The sequence below is a fragment of the Acinonyx jubatus genome, chromosome C1, assembly GCF_027475565.1.
Source record: "Acinonyx jubatus isolate Ajub_Pintada_27869175 chromosome C1, VMU_Ajub_asm_v1.0, whole genome shotgun sequence".
Lineage (NCBI taxonomy): Eukaryota > Metazoa > Chordata > Mammalia > Carnivora > Felidae > Acinonyx > Acinonyx jubatus.
Window position 1 is genome coordinate 14,837,016 of NC_069381.1, and position 17,016 is coordinate 14,854,031.

A 17,016-nucleotide genomic window follows, 5' to 3' on the forward strand; every position below is an offset into this window, starting at 1 on the left:
CCTTCACACTACATTAATATCTTATGCTTTTTGTGTATCCCTTTCTTTTTGCCTTAGCTCCCAGCACAATGCCAGGCACACACCAAAGCACTATGAGGTGAGAGAAAGAAAGAAAGAAAGAAAGAAAGAAAGAAAGAAAGAAAGAAAGAAAGAAAGAAAGAAAGAAAGAAAGAAAGAAACAAGAGAGAGAGAAAAAAGAGAAAGAAAAAAGAGAGAAAGGAAGGAAGAGAAAGGAATAAAGGAAGGAAGGAAGAAAAGAAAAGAGAGAGAGAAGAGAGAGAGAAAAAAGAGAGGAAGGAAGGAAAGAAGAAAAGAGAAAGAAAAGAGAGGAGGGGAGGGGAGGAAAAAAGAAAAAAGGAAAGTAAGAAAGAGAAAGAAAGGAGAGAGAAAGAAAGAAAAAGAGAAAGAAAAGAGAGAGGAAGGGAGGAAAAAAGAAAGAAGGAAAGAGAAAGAAAGAAAGAAAGAAAGAGGAGAGAGAAAGAAAAGAGAGAAAGAAAAGAGAGAGGAAGGGAGGAAAAAAGAAAAGGAAAGAGAAAGAAAGAAAGAAAGAAAGAAAGAAAGAAAGAAAGAGAAAAAGAAAGAGAAAGAAGAAAGAAAAGAGAGAGAAAGAAAAAGAGAGAGGAAGGGAGGAAGAAAGAAAGGGAGAGGAAGAAAGAAAGGAAGAAAGAAAGAAAGAAAGAAGGAAAGAAAGAAAGAAAGAAAGAAAGCAAGCAAGAAAGAAAGAAAGAAAGAAAGAAAGAAAGAAAGAAAGAAAGAAGGGAAGGAAAGAGGGGAAAGGAAGAAAGGAAGGAAGGGAGGAAGGAAGAAAGAAAAAATGAATGGTTGTTGCGGACAGGGACGTTGACACATAGCCTTCCCAGCCAGTTGGGCAGGCAAGAGATTGAAGGGGAAGCTGGAGGTCAAGCCATCATGAGGGAGCCCTCGGCCAGAAAGAGTGGACCAGTACTGCTGTGTGCTGGAACACCCTGGCAAAGAGGCTAAAGGATTGTCCTGGAAAACTCGGGCAGATCTTGGTTTTGCCTGCCCAGCATCCCGCCATTGCCCCATTTTGGTGGAGTCGCCTTCCTCTTCCTCCTGGGCACACAACTAAACTCTCCCATTCTATCCCCGCCCCCACCCACCCTCTACAACCTACCCCTCTCCCCCTCCACCTCCCCATCCCACCCCACCCCCAACTCAGAGGTGTGGCCACGTGACTGGGTTCTAGCCAGTATACAGTTGATGAATGTCACCTTGGGGCCTGGACTGCAAAACATCACCTTTGCCTTATTTTCCTGCCTTCTGGCTGGATGCCATCACCCAGAGTGTCCTTGGAAGCTGTGGATCCAAGAGGACAGAGCCTCCACCAGCCTGGGTCCCTGAACGACCACATGAAGTGGAGCCCCACCTCTGCCACCAACGGGAGCAAGAAATACAATTTTCTTGTTAGCCACAAACACATCAGGGTTGTTTCGGGCAGCACATAGTTTACGCTATTCTTGTGGCCCACTGCCCCGACGCTCCCGCTGAAACCACGATCCACTGCTCTCAGAGCCTGGATACTAATGGAGCTGACTTCACACACATGGGTTCCAAGGAAGGACATGTGATCCAGGCCTGACCAATCCAGATATCCCGTCTCCTCAGCTCCAGAGATTGGTTCTGGGATGGGCATTGGCTCGATCAGAGCCAGTGAAACTTAGTTCTGGAGCTACAGTTGAAACTTGACAAAAAAAGACACTCACTTTCTGCCAGAGTTGCTGAGAGGTGGAGAATATATCTGGTGTTGCTGGCAGCCATCTTGTCACCATGAGGAAAGAGGGCCCGAGAGCCCAGCAAGGTGAAAAGCAGAGCAGGACACAAAGAGAGCAAGACCAAGTCCCATGACATTGCTCGAGCCCCTGGATCCCACAGGACATGCCCAGCTCTGCTCTTGGTGTTTTCGGTTCCTTGAACCAATAAGTTGTACTTAAAAAAATTTTTTTTTAATGTTTATTTATTTTTGAGAGAGAGAGTCAGAGTGTGAGTGCGGGAGGGGCAGAGAGAGAGGGAGGCACAGAATCTGAAGCAGGCTCCAGGCTCTGAGCTGTCGGCACAGAGCCCAACACAAGGCTCAAAATCACGAAACAAGAGATCATGACCTGAGCCGAAGTCGGATGCTCAACCAACTGAGCCACCCAGGCGCCCCATAAGTTGTACTTTTTGCTTAGGCCAGTGTGAGTTGGGCTTCCTGTCCCTCGAGTCAAAGAGAAACCTGGTCCCGCCATCACTGTTTTCATCGGGTCCCCCGCTCTGGAAAAGGGGGATCATCGAAAGGCTTCAGGGTCTGTCACGGGTCAGGTGTGGTTATGGGACAGCAGGACAGCTCACAGGATCCAAAAGCTCCCAGGCCCTTCCCCTCTGTGAGGCCACCCGGTCTTCTGTCCTGGCTGCCCCTCACACACCTTCCCAGTCTCCACTCTGTGGAGTGACTTCCTTCTCTGTTCACAGCACCCGTCCCTCCATGCCTTTGGCCGGCATGTGGCTCTGACCCCAACTCCACATGCCTCTTCAGTATCACCAAAGCCTCTGGCCTCGGTTCCAGTGCTAGAGAATGAAGCAGATCCGCGAGACCTCATCCCCCAGTGGTCACCCCCCATCACGAATCCACCCTGGTCCGCTCAGCTGCAATGGAGGAGTAGGCTTACCGGATGTAAATTTGGCCAAGAAGCCAGTCTCTTAGGGGACCTTCAACAGGAAGGGTCCCTTCTGACAATGGAGCCCAGGCTGAGCAGGCTGATCTGGAAGGCAAAGGCCTGAAACCGCCTTTTATTCAACCCTGGATGCGGGCAAGTCACTTAATCGCTCCAAATCTCCCATTTCCTCTGTAATATGGAGGGTAACACTCCCAGCCACTCCTGCCTCCCAGGGGTGTCCTCAGGGGCCATTCAAGTGGGACAGAATGCCAGAGGGCTCTGAAAAGCAGCAGGTACCACACACACACAAGAGCCTGGGGCAGGGAGTTTCCTCATTGGCTCCAGGACAAGAAAGCTGGAGTGAGGCAGCTCCACAACATCCAGGCCGAAGGGTTCCCATTTGGTGGAAGGAGCCCGCTGCAAAGGAAATGAGCCCAGAGCACATAGCAAGGGAGGTTTAAAATAGACATCTGCAGGGATTTCCTGAAGGGGAGAGCCACATGGCCAGGAAACAGCTTGGGGAGCTGCGGATAAGCCCACACCTTTGCCCGTGCACACATACCTCCCCCCAGGGTGGACTTGAGGGATGCATTGTGCACCCCTGTCTGCAGTCAGAGGGACCTCCAAAGGCCCTGGCACCTGGAGCTAGCTCTGAAGCAGGAACAGGGAAGAACTTAATCACACCTGGGATCTCCCACCCACAGGCCCTGGACAGACAGCCCCGGTGCATCGCCAGCTGCCAAAGCCATCTCAGATCTCATCAGTCAGCAGCCTTTGACATCCGGGTGTGGATGCAGGGAGGGGAGAGGGACATTCCAATAAGATCAAAGTGGACACTTCCCACTCACTCAGTCTCCAAAGGACAGGAGACTTACAGCAGGTCAACCCCTCCGCCAAATTCCATTAATGTGCAGGCACAGGTGGCAGGATGGGCCCTGGGAAGTCTCCCGCTATCCTTAGGGGAAGCACACAGGGGGATGACTTCCGAGGGTTAAGCATCGCCCACGGAGCAGTGCACGCGGTCAGTGGCAGGAGATGTCCGCAAGGATGTGTCCCCCAGCGGCCTGACTCCTTAGAGGTGAATTAAATTCTTTGTCTAAGGTTATAAAAGTAACACGTTTTCATTTGCAACTAGTGGAACAGCAAAGATGTAAGAAAAAATTAATACCCTCTCCCAAACCCTCTCCATTCTCTGATCCCCGGGCCCTCAGCACACACACTGCTAGACAACTTCTGGTACAGCCTGGGGGTTCCTCCCTCCCACCGTTCTCCTTACTTGTGAACACAAATAAACCCACATGCACACATAGAGAGATGTTGCCATTTGCCTTCACGAAAAAATGGAGTCGTTCTCAAACACATTCTGCAACTAGCTTTAGTCTTCTCACTTCCATCAAGCACTTCCCTCCAGTCCCCTAGATTTGATTCTAGATTTTATTTTATTTTATTTTATTTTATTTTATTTTTTGAACACTCATTTATTTTGAGAGAGACAGACAGAGCATGTGAGCGGGGGAGGGACAGAGAGAGAGGAGAGAGAGACAGAGAAAAAAAATCCCAAATAGGCTCCGCACTGTCAGCACAGAACCTGACTCGGGGCTCGAACTCACAAACTGTGAGGTCATGACCTGAGCTGAAACCAGGAGTCCGTTGCTTAATGGACCGAGCCACCCAGGCGCCCCTTTGTCTGGTGTTTTTAAAAGCACCAAATAAACACCGGCTGTGTGCAGATCTCCAGACCACGCCTCTGGGAACTGGACCACAAGTTCCTATGGGCCCTTCCACCTGAGACACCCCAGCATTATGGAGCTGGAGGGGCCCCTTCCCCGGGGTGAGGTCTAGGAAGAAGGAGGAGAGGTATGCTGAGCATATCCACATGTGGGCTGAAAATAAATAGAATCAAGAAAAGCTGGCAAGAATTCCTGGTGCCAGTAAGCAACCACTTCTGCTCAGGTCATGATCTCGCGGTTCATGAGTTCGAGCCCTGCGTCCGGCCCTGTGCTGACAGCTCAGAGCCTGGAGCCTGCTTCTGATTCTGTCTCCCTCTCTCTGCCCCTCCCCCACTCACACTCTGTCTCTCTCTCTCCTTCAAAAATAAATAAACATTAAAAACAATGAAAAAAAAAATTCCTGGTGCCGGGATGTCTCAGCCGGAAGGGCCCCTAAAACTTGTGGTCCAATCCCCTGATTTACAGAGGAGAAGAGGGATTTGTCCAAGGTCACTCCCCCTCCCCCCTCCGGCCCCCTCCCCCTGCTCCCCAGTTGGAATCCTGGCCTCCCTGTGGGTTTTCCAGCAGGTAGAGGAGATACTGATCATCTGTCTAGGGCTTACTGTGCTCTAGGGATTGGGGTGCAGACCAGGGATCCATAGCCCGCATCCCTTCAACTTGCTTTTGATAAATGCTGCGTGCCTACTGCATGGTAAGCACTGTCCTAGGTGCTGAGGAGACAGTGGTGAACAAAATACACAAAGATCTTCGTGCCCACATCCTAGTGTGGGAGGGGCCAACAAGAAGCAAGAATCAGTGAATGAATAAATTCTGTTAAAAGGTGACACATATATGGGGGAAAAAAGAAAAAGTAGAGTGGTGTAAGGAAAGTGGGTACCTCCTCCCTCCCCTGGTGTCTTGAACGGGAAGATTCCAAGGCTATCAAATTTCTGGGCTAGCAATGGCCATGCTGGCAGAAACTTGTTTAGAAAGTCACCCAACCCCTTCCTCCAGGACCGCAGCTGTGCTTGGCCCAGCCTCTCGTGCTGGCGGGTGTGGTCATGTGACCAAGTGTTAGCCAATAGAATGCGAGCTCTTTCAGGCCAGGCCCAGAAAACCTGCCCTGAACAGTCTTGTTTTGCTCTCCCGCTTTGCTCTCCTGTTTTGCTCGCCACACACCCGCCAGCTGTGTAGAGAGGACACTGAGGAACCAGCGGACAGCAGAGCCACAAGATGGAAGGGGTCTGGCTCCCCGAAAACTGGGGGAAGGGGGAGTCCCTAAAGAGACTCCACCACCAGATTAGACTTTGCATGAGAAATAAGGGGGATCACCACGGGGCTTGAAGACCAGGGAGGTAGTTTGCAAACCATTTCAGGCAGAGAAGAGAAGCCAGGGGCTTTTAGACATTTTTTGAAAGACTTCTCGAAGCCACGCTTCTCTTCTTTTCTCACTGTCTGCAACCTGCCCTACCCCTCAGCCCCCATTCAGCCATCTATGTGCATATTCACTCAACCAATGTTTATCGAGCACCTACTCTATTCCAGGCACCGTTCGAGGCACTGGGGATACAGCAGTGAACAAAGCAGATGAAAATACCAGCCCCCAAGGGGTTTCCATTCTCTCCAGTCTACCAGTCATCAGACAAGAAAAAAAAAAAAAAACTAAGAAAAGAGAACACTATTACTAGACCCATTTTACAGATGAGCAGCCTGGGGAGCAGAGGGTAAGTGACTTAAGTGGATATAAGTGTGGCTGGCTGTAATCAAAGTGAACCTGGGAGACTGGGAAAGACAAATGACATCTCATCATCTCACGAGGTGGGAACCTAATTGCCTTTACAAGGCAGTGGGGCTCCCGAGGCCAGTGAGCCAAGGACGGAGGTACCACTCTGCCTCTCAGCAGCTGAGACGCCTAGAGCTTGTTTCTTAACCTCTCTGATCCTCAGTTTCCCCACCTGTAAAGCATGGGTAATCACATATTAACCTCCGTGGCTGATTGTTCTATAACGGTCTCTAACGAATTCTCTCTCCCTGGACCCTCTCCTTGTGTGGTCCCTTCTCACATGGAGTCGGAGCTCGGCCACGTGACTTCAGCAAACGTGACTCGCACAAAGGCAGCAAAACCGCACAACGGGGCTTGCTGCCTTGGAACTCTGCCGTCATACAGAAGACGCCCAGGCTGGCCTGCGGGAGACACGTGGCCCAGTCCGCAGTCAGTGCCAACCTCCAGACAGGCGAGTGAGCCCATCTTAGACCATTTAGCCCCAGTTGTACCCCTAGATGATTGCACACGAGGGACCCCAGGCAAGACCGTCAGAAGAGCTGACAGGTGAGACCAGTCTACGTTTGCTGGCCTATAGAATTGTGAGCAAATGCCATGGGTATTCTTTTAAACCACTAAGTTTTAAGGTGGAATGTTTTACAGCAGTAGATAGCAGATTCCACAGCCTCAAGGCGCGTTTCTGAGGATTCAGTGAGAAAATGCATGGAAAACATTTAAAATCTTGTTTGGCACGAAATAATGGCTCGATGGAATGTGGTTATCATTAATACCGTATCATTTGGAGCCAGGTTTCTTAGTTCCGGGAACCCTGCACATTGGCCTCGTTAGTTACCCAAGTGTGCCCAGATTCTGGAGAATTCTGTGAGTTCACTGAAATCTGCCTGCGGTGGCTACAGACTGGGGGGTTAAGAGCTACCTTGGGTGGACTTTAGCCTGACTACTCTTGAATGAAGAAAGAAAGGAATTACAGGCAGAGACCGGGTGGGTGGCCCCAACAGGGAGTTATTTAAGGTTAAGTAACCAACTGGTAACTCTCTTATGGACTCTTGGGTGTTTTCGGCGGCCCCGGAGTTTGCCCTGAACTGTACCTTGGGGGCTTCTTCCCTCCCTTCCACGTCTGTTTTATGAACCTCTCCTGTGTGCCAGGCACTGGTCTAGGTGCCCAGGACACAGCAGGATGTAAGGGAGACAAGCATCTGTCTATAGGCAGAAGGGCAGTAAACCCATCACCGATATGCTATCAGACAGCAGTCACGCGCTGAAGGAATGTGGGTAGGGTAACCGTAGAGGGTGACGGGGAAATGCAGTCAGGAAAGGTTCATGAGGCAGAAGCCATGTGAAGACCCCTAGGGATGTCCAGGGAGATAGAGGAACCCGTGCCAAGATTCTATGATGAGAAGAACCTTGGGGTGTTTGATGAGGCTGGCAGCCGAGGGGAGACTGGCCGGGCCTGAGGCCAGAGGGATGGGTAGGGCCACTCAGGCCACGGCAAAGACTCTGGGTTCTCTTCTAAGCGGTGGAAACATCTGGCATGCTTGCGTTTTTGAAAGCTCACTCAGGCCACATTTTACAGGATGGGCTTGGGAGAGGGAGAGAGGAAGCAGGAGAACCAGTTAGAGATGTAGCTGGGGACCAGTGAGGTCTTGGAGTAGGGCTGGAGCCGTGACCATGGGGAGAAGCAGCCGGACTCAAGACCGAGTTTGAAGGACGAGCCGGGGCTTCATGCTGGAGTGAGGCTGGGGATGAGGGGGAGTGAGGCATGGGGAGTCACTGCCAGGTTTGTGGCCTAAGTAACTGGGTGACCGGCCAGGCCTTTAATGGAGGCACAGAGGGGGTGGGGGCAGGGCAAGTTGGGGACTGGTGGAGGGGAAAAGCAGTTCTGGTTCAGACCATCTTGAATTCAGATGCTAACAGACATCTCAGCCGAGAAGCCAGTGGGGGAGCTGGATAGGCAAGATGGCCTCCAGGATCGAGACACATGAAATCTGGACGCCATTATTCTAAAGCCATACTTCTGGATGGAGTCACCTGGGAGAGGAGAAGATATAGACAGAGGCAGAGAGGCCCCATCGTGCTTGGTGGCTGAGCAGAGAAGGAAAGAGCCCAGGCTGCAGACACAGAGCGGCAGGAGGAAACCGGGAGGACAGGTTCCCGGGAAGCCAAGGGAAGAAAGTGAACAAGAAAAAGGGAATCCACACATCGAACAACACTTCGAGGTCGAGGACGATGACCTCAGAAACCTGACTAATGGCTTTGGCAAGATGGAGGTCACTGGTGACCTCAGCCAGGGTGACTCCGGCATTAAAGACAGGAGAAGAGGCGCCTGCATGGCTCAGTCAGTTAAGCGTCTGACTTCGGCTCAGGTCACGATCTCGCGGTTCGTGGGTTCGACCCCGCATCGGGCTCTGTGCTGACGGCTCAGAGCCAAGAGCCTGCTTCAGATTCTGTGTCTCCCTCTCTCTCTGCCCCTTCCCTGCTCGCGCTGTGTCTCTGTTTCTGTCTCTCCTCTCTCTCTCAAAAATAAGTAAACATTGAAAGAATTAAAAAAAGAGAGAGAGAGAGAGAGAGAAGTGAGAAACAGAGACCGGGAGGGAGTTTAGTTGAGAGCACCTAAAACCGGCAGTGGCTGGTAGGAACTGAGGCGTCAGCCCCTCACTCCCCCAGCTCATGGCTTATGAAGCACCAGAAAGGGCAGGCACCGAGCTCTGGGGGACGGTGGGGAATGGGACAGTCCCCTCCTTCAGCCTCGGCTGACAAACCACCTCCTCAAGAGGACTTCTCAATCCCCCTACCTAAAGTGGGACCGCTGTGCTAGTCGCTGTGCCAGATCCAACTCATATTTATGAAATTCGAGAGGCGCTTTCAGGGAGACTGACAATGGTGACTTGATCCCCCTTCGCTGCTGACTGCAGTAGTGATTTGGAGTTAAAGGAGAAATACTCGGGTGCAGAAATACTTGGATGCTTGGAGAGCATCTCACAAGGGGCCCCGACCTGGCCTCAGTGAGGGGTCAGAGGCCTATTGAGGAGCTGACATTTGAGTCAAGCCCCAAAGGACAGTGCATCTCAGGGAAGAGCATCGCAGACTCAGGGAACAGCAGGTGCAAAGGCCCTGAGGCAGCAAGGAATTCAGCACCCACAGGCTAGAAAGTAGGCTTTGGAGAAGGATGACCAGGACAGTGATGGTTTGGGAGCTACAGCTTGAGAAGGGACATCTGAAAGAAGCTGGGTGTAGAGCCAGGAGGGAAGAAGACTGGGAGGGGGGCAGGGGTCAGGAGGTAAGATCTCTGTCCCTGCCAGTCTGGCCCACCCTCAAGGCTAAACCTGGGAAAAGGAGCAGCTTCCTTCCTCCCTCCTGTGCAGTTCTGGGGTCCAGTAGGCAGCACACCCATCCTCTACAGGCAGAATGTGGTTTTGTTTTTTTTGTTTGTTTGTTTGTTTTTTAATGCTTATTTATTTTTGAGACAGAGAGAGACAGAGCATGAACGGGGGAGGGTCAGAGAGAGGGAGACACAGAATCTGAAACAGGCTCCAGGCTCCAAGCTGTCAGCACAGAGCCCGACGTGGGGCTCGAACTCACAGAGGGTGAGACAGCGACCTGAGCCGAAGTCGGCTGCTCAACCGACTGAGCCACCCAGGCGCCCCCAGAATGTGGTTTAAAAAGACCAACAGGGAGAGAAGTGACAGGGGGCAGCTGAGGTGGCTGGCTGTGAGCAGGAGAAAAGAAAAGGGAAGAAGGCTTTCTCTCTAGGGGAGGCCTGGAGGGGGCTGATCAGGCCCTACACTGTATGGGTCTCAGTCCTTTAATTAGCAACCACTGAACCCCCTTCTTCTCCCTCTTCAGTCCCCCAGCCCTATTCCAGGGGAGATTTTCCCCTGTGGGTGGGCCTCATTCTGGGTGAAACTTGAACCCTGTAACCCCCCCCCATTTGAATCTTTGCTGGCAGGATGGGGCCGTCATAGCCCCCCAGCCCCACCCCACCATGAGCCTCGACTCAGGGATCCTCTCATTGTCCTCTCCCATTTACTGGCTTCCCTGGGGTCCCCCTGAGCATCAGGGCTGGTGGGGAGGTGGGTGCAATGAGTCCTGGGCCCTACAAAGGCCTGGCCCGCACACCTCACCCCATAGCCGGTATATTGGAAGGGGCTTCTGCCTCCCCCACCCACCGACCAGAGCCCCACCCCAGGGAAGGCAGAGGGCTCTTGTCTTTAAAGAACCAGGGTTTGTTCCTGGAATGGGACAGTTGGGCTGCCCATGCACAGGAGAGTCATACTGCTGCCTATTTTTGTCATGTATTCTCTTCCTTGGTGGCATTTAGGGTCATAAAAATCGCGGGCCTCATCTTGGTTCTGCCACTCTCTCGCTTGCTGCAGGATTCTGCGCGAGAGATGTCACCTCACAGAGCCTCAGTCGCCTCATCTATACAATGGGCAGCACATCTCCCTTGCACGGTGGCTGTGAGAATGACAGGTGTATCACAGCATCCAGTGCAAGGCCTGGCACTTGGAGGGCATTCATCAAACTCTGATGTCCCCCCTTTCACGGCTGCCTGATCCAGTCAATCACTTGAGATGTCTTTTCTCTGGGACTAGCCATGGCCTAGAAAATTCTCCCCAGCATCCTCCTTTGCGGGCCCCAGAATAAGCCCACATACCTTTGACACTTTAAAGATTTTACCGCTAATCTCTATAGGAAGACAGAAGTGCAGCAGGAGAGTGGACAGCATCTCTGAGCCATTGTGCAAGCTGTTCCCTCTTCTTGGAATGCCCTTCCCTGCTTAACTCACTGGTGAGCTACTCATCCTTCAAGATCCAGTTGTAATCGCACCTCCTCTGGGAGGAGGGGGAGTCGTTTCCTGCTGCCCCCCTTCCCAGGCAGACAGAATCCTACAACCCCTCCTTGCAGCCTTGACCCATGAGGGGAGGAAGTATTGCAGAGATGCATCCTGGCTTGCCTTGGTCAGAGCTGCATGGAGGGTGAGCGCAGAGGGAGCATCTCTGTTAGCCCCCCTGCTGCCCTCCCCCCAAGCCAACCTCTACCCTACCTAAGGATCCCTGGAAGGGAATGGGATTCAGGGTCTCAGAGATGGGAACTCAGCCCTTTGGACCCCGGACAGTGTTAAAAATTAATCTACAAGTACTTCTCGCTACCCGGAGTAGGCCACTCAGCATAGAGTTCCGGAAGAAGTTGTCCCTCCCCCACCAGCTCTGCCTGATTCCTCTGTCCCCAGAGCTGTGAGAAGGGGAAGGACTGGCCTGGGGGCTCCCCCAGGATGTCTGGAGCATAGAGGCTATCGTCTTCAGGTACTCGGGTAGGAAGGAGTAGCTCAGCCAGCAAGGTCCCAAGTCCCAAGGTTTATAATTATAGCTTTCGCCTCAACAACAACAATAGCCATAATAATGATAGCAGCTAAGAGTTAGTGAACATTCACCCTGTGTCAGGCCCCACGTGCATTATCTCATGTTATCCTCAGAACAGGCACAGTAGGGAGGCGCTGCCGTTACCCCCACTTTACAGATGAGGAAAATGAGGTTCAGAAAGAAGCTAAGTAACGATCGAGGTCATGCAGCTAGCCTACTGGTCCCCATGTAACTTAGCCATTACCTCTTTTTTCAAATAAACTTATAAGTAACTCATATATGAAACAGAAGAGGTCAGTGCTTTATTAGTGCATGTGTCTTCTTGGTTCAAACGTATACATTCATTTAATCTTAAGCCAATCACTGAGAACCAGGAGCCTGTTGTAATTTTTTGAGAATCTCGAGCTGGAGGTCTTGGCTGATCTTGCAACCTTACGGCAGCCTCGGTATCCACTGGACTCCTATGGTTTGTATGAACAGGCAGTAGTGAGAAAATCCTCATTCTCGCAAAGGTAACCACTTGTGAGCAGTTCACCCACAGTATCCCAATATTCTCTAATTGCTCTGATTCAGAAACTTAAAAGAGGCATAATAGTCACATTTTATTTTAAAAATGAATCGGTTAGAGGCGCCCGGGTCTGTCAAGCGTCTGACTTCAGTTCAGGTCGTGATCTCATAGTTGGTGGGTTTGAGCCCCCCATCGGGCTCTGTGCTGACAGCATGGAGCCTGCTTGGGATTCTCTCTCTCTCTCTCTCTCTCTCTCTCTCTCTCTCTCTCTCTTTCAAAATAAATAAACTTTAAATAAATATGAATCAATTGTCTAAAAGATGTTCACCTTCCTAGCAGAGAAGAGGGTCAGGAGTCTTCAAAATGTATCACTAGCAGTAAAATACACCTTACACAAAGTTATCAGTTGTTGTACAATCGTCTAACTCAGGGGTTAGTAAATAGCAACCTATCTAGGTATTTCAAACAGAAAGGAATTTAATACAGGGAACTGGTGCTTACAAAATCATTGCAGGGGCCCGAGTAGTGGAAGGCAGGGGGTTCAAGGTCATACTACAATAGCTGCCAAGGTCACTGCTGCCTCTGCTGCTGCTGCCCAGCTGTCTCATACCTATGACGCTGGTAATTAGACTCTGCAACATAAGAGTCTGGTCAAAACTTGCCTACCAGCTGCTGATATCACAAGGAGATAGCTCAGTCCCATGTGGGGCTTCCATATCTCACGTGAGTGAGTCTCATTGGCAGAAACTACACCTCATCCAGACCCTAGCTTCAAGGAGGGGGGTTCCTGAAAAAGTAGTTTTTGGTCATTTCACCCCTATAATAGAGGACAGAACAGAGGAGGAGTCAGAGTGGATATCAAGTGCCAATGGACAATATCTGGCCCACCATGTGGCTAGGCACATACTTTAACATGCAATAATGACCAAGACTTGCCTAGTATTTAAGCAAGCATGATAAATGATGGTGCTATAATACATATTTGCTTATATAATTGTACATAGGCAGAGATTTGAGAAATTCAAGGGGGTAAAGGGTGCTTATCAATGACACATTTAAGAGAAGTTAAGATACAGCAGACTCGCTCCAGGCTCTGGGGCCCTTGCTACAGCTGTGCCCTCCACTGGGAACTCCCTTCCCTGGATAACATCTGTGAGATATGTGTTCACATCCTCACCTGCTTCAAGTCTTTGCTTCTTAATGAGGCCTGACCACCAGGTTCCATACCACGACCTGCCTTTCCCTCCTTCTCCTGACCCTGTTCTACTTGTCTATAAGACTTATCACCTTCTCACATACTAGATAATATACACATTTATTATGGTCATTTCTATGACCCTCTCCCCTGCTAGAAGGTAAGCTCCACAAGAGTAAGGATCTTTGTCTGCTTCATTTACTGGTGCATCCCAAGAGCATGGGACAGTGCTTGGCACATAGTATTTACTCAAGAAATATGTGTTGAGTTATCAAATGTATACACAGAGGGGGCAGTAGAAATCTGATTCCCAGGCCTATAGAAAAACAAGTTAACTGTGCCCATTAAAAAAGCATTGGCAGGGCACCTGGGCAGCTCACTTGGTTGAGTGTCAGACTTCGGGTCATGATCTCACAGTTTGTGAATTTGAGACCTGAGACAGGCTTTAAGCTGACAGCTCAGAGCCTGGAGCCTGCTTTCAATTTGTGTGTGTGTGTGTGTGTGTGTGTGTGTGTGTGTCTTTCTGTCCCCCCCCCTCTCTGTCCCTCCCCTGCTTGTGCCCTCTCTCTCAAAAATAAATAAGTAAGCATTTAAAAAATCATTGGCACTCTTCTATGTATTAACATTCTTACATGAAAAATTGGGGGATGCATTGTTCTTCAATATGATTTTTTAAAGAGTTAAAAATACATGTTAGAAAGGATAGACTTCTGATTTATGATGAGTATCAGAAACTAGCAAAGTCCACTGTCTGCCTCCCTCAAACCTTGCCCTGGGAGTACCACAGAAAAACAACCTGGCAGCAGAGTAGTGGTGGACAGAAGGAGGTGAGAATATACTAAGATGTTGTCTTGTTGGGAAGTAAAATATAAATATTGATAAGCTTTAGAAATTGACAGAGGAGGGATGCCTGGGTGGCTCAGTCAGTTGAGTGTCCAACTCTTGATTTTGGCTTGCTCTGATCTCACAGTCATGGAATCGAGTTCTGCATTGGGTTCTGCACTGAGTGTGGAGTCTGCTTGGGATTTTTGCTCTCCCTCTCTTTCTCTGCCTCTCTCTCTCTCTCTCTCTCTCTCTTTCTTTCTCAAATATAAATAAACAAACATTAAAAAAAGAAATTGACAGAGGAAATTAGGATAAGCGTGATTCATAATAATTATGGATAGCTGCTAAAAAGAAAAAGGAAATGAATAATTTTCAAACCAGTAGGAAAAAAAAGTATGGATTTAATAAAAGTCAGAAGGTGGTGAGGGGAGAAAACAAAAACACTAAATCAAAAAGATATATGAGCCCCATGTTCGTTGCAGCGTTATTTATAACAGGCAACAAATGGAGAAACCTAAGTGTCCATTGATGGATGAATGGATAAAGAAAATGTACCATATACATGCTGTAAAAAGGAATCATCTTGCCATTTGCAACAGTGTAGATGTACGGTAAGGACATTATGCTAAGTGAAATAAGTCAAACAAGCAAACAAAAAAAAATACTGTCTGATCTCACTTACATGTGGAATCTAAAAATTGGAGAAAAAAAAGAAAAAAAGAAAAAAGAAAAGAAACAAGCTTAAGGATGGAGAACAGACTGGTGGTTACCAGAGGTGAGGGGTGGGGGTGGATAAGATGGGTGAAGGGGATCAAACGTATAAACTTCTTGGGGCACCCGGGTGGCTCAGTTGGTTAAGTGTCGACTTCAGCTCAGGTCACGATCTTGCATTTCCAAGTTCGAGCCCTGGGTCAGGCTCTATGCTGACAGCTTGGAGCCTGGAGCCTGCTTCAAATTTTGTGTCTCCCCCTCTCTCTGCCCCTCCCCACTCACATTCAATCTCTCTCTGTCTCTCTCAAAAATAAATAAACATTAAAAAAATTTTTTTTAAGGTACAAACTTCCAGTTATAAAATAAATAAGTCCTGGGGATACAATGCATAGCACAGTAGCCATTGTTAATACTATATTGCACATTTGAAAGTTGTTAAGAGAGTAGATTTAAAAGTTCTCCTCGCAAGAGGGGCGCCTGGGTGGCTCAGTTGGTTAAACGTCTGACTTCGGCTCAGGTCATGATCTCACAGTCCATGAGTTAGAGCCCCGCATCAGGCTCTGTGCTGACAGCTCAGAGCCTGGAGCCTGCTTCAGTTTCTGTGTCTCCCTCTCTCTACCCCTCCCCTGCTCACACTCTCTCTCTCTCAAAAATAAATGAACACTTAAAACAAAAAGTTCTCACAAGAAAAAAAGTTGTAACTATATACGGTGATAGATGTTAAGTAGACTTGTGATCATTTCACAATATATACAAATATCAAGTCATTATGTAGTACACTTGAAACTAAAATCATTTGTATGTCAATTCCATCTCAATTAAAAGAAAGAAGGGGTTGGGGCACCTGGGTGGCTCAGTCGGTTAAGCATCCGACTTTGGCTCAGGTCATGATCTCATGGTTGGTGAGTTCAAGCTCTGCACTGACAGCTCAGAGCCTGGAGCCTGGTTCAGATTATGTGTCTCCCTCTCTCTCTCTCTGACCCTCCCCTGCTCATGCTCGCTCTCTCTCTCCCTCTCTCAAAAATAAATAAACATTAAAATTTTTTTAATAATAAAAGGGGGTGACTAAGGTGATTAGGTTGGCTTCAGACTCCTTTGAAGGGCTGAGAAGCAGAGTCTTTCAAGAATAACCACCCCCCACCCCGAATCTCACTGCAAAACCAGCCTGGTAGGGGAGTTTCTGCCACCACTATCACCATGGCTGATGTTAAGAACGTTAGGGCCCCAGTTACAACCAGGAAAGCTTCCGAGCAGGCAGCGGCTGCTCTGCACCAAGAAGGCAAGCACCGTCCTGGCACTAAGGCTTCCACCCCAGCTGCCTCAAAGGAACTGAGACACCTCCAACAGTGCATCCGGAAAAGCCACATGGCCACCTCCTGCCAGGACTCTACCTTACACTTCCATTTGCCTCTCCCTGGAAGAAGCCAAGTGATGTACGGAAATCCTAGCTGCAAGAGAGCCTGGAAATGTCCTGTCTGGCATTCCAGGCTTCGTGGAAGAAGTCATGATGGAAGGAGCTTTGGAGGGGTGCTGAGTAGGGTTGGTCTTCAGTACTTGCCACAGTCCACTCCTTAGTTCCTCAACATCCAACACCACCCTACTTTCCATTCTTTTTTTTTTTTTTAATACTTACTTATTTTTGAGAGATGGGGAAAGAGGGGGAGGAGCAGAGAGAGGAGACAGAGGATCCAAAACGGGATCTGCACTGACAGCAGAGAGCCCGATGCGGTGCTCCAGCTCCAGAAACGTGAGATCATGACTTGAGGCAAAGCTGGAAGCTTAACTGACTGAGCCATCTAGATGCCCCCACCCTACTTCCATTCTTAACCTTCCATAAAATGTTACCACCCAACCTAAAACAAATATATCTCAATCAAACAAGAGCATCTTTATCCTTCCCTCAGAAAAGCAAATCCTATATTTGTTACATATTTATTTTTATATTTAGTGTTATATTTATTTTTTCTTGAGAGAGAAAGAGCGCAAGTGGGGAAGGGCAGTGGGGGTGGGGGGACAGAGGATCTGAAGCTGGCTCTGCACTGACAGCACTGAGCCCGATGTGATCATGACCCGAGCCAAAGTCAGACGCTCAACGAACTGAGACACTCAGGCCCCTCTCCCCTCTCTTCTCTAGTCTTAACCCCATCTTGATATCCTGTAATCTATGCACGTAATTGTAAAGTGAACCCCCAAACAAACACACTATCCAAAATGGCAGAGGAAGGAGGGACAAATGGCACCATCAGTAAACATATACATGACTAAGGAAAG

At 49.3% G+C, this 17,016-nt stretch overlaps 1 long non-coding RNA gene across 1 annotated transcript; it reads right to left on the reverse strand.

The window, feature by feature from the left end:
- Nucleotides 1-1,966: 1,966 nt before the first annotated feature.
- LOC128312873 (uncharacterized) lies at nt 1,967-6,897 on the reverse strand. The gene is made up of 3 exons (XR_008292731.1): nt 6,348-6,897; nt 2,667-2,759; nt 1,967-2,271 (listed from the first exon to the last, which is right to left on the reverse strand). It is a non-coding gene; the product is annotated as an uncharacterized LOC128312873 (long non-coding RNA).
- Nucleotides 6,898-17,016: the final 10,119 nt, after the last annotated feature.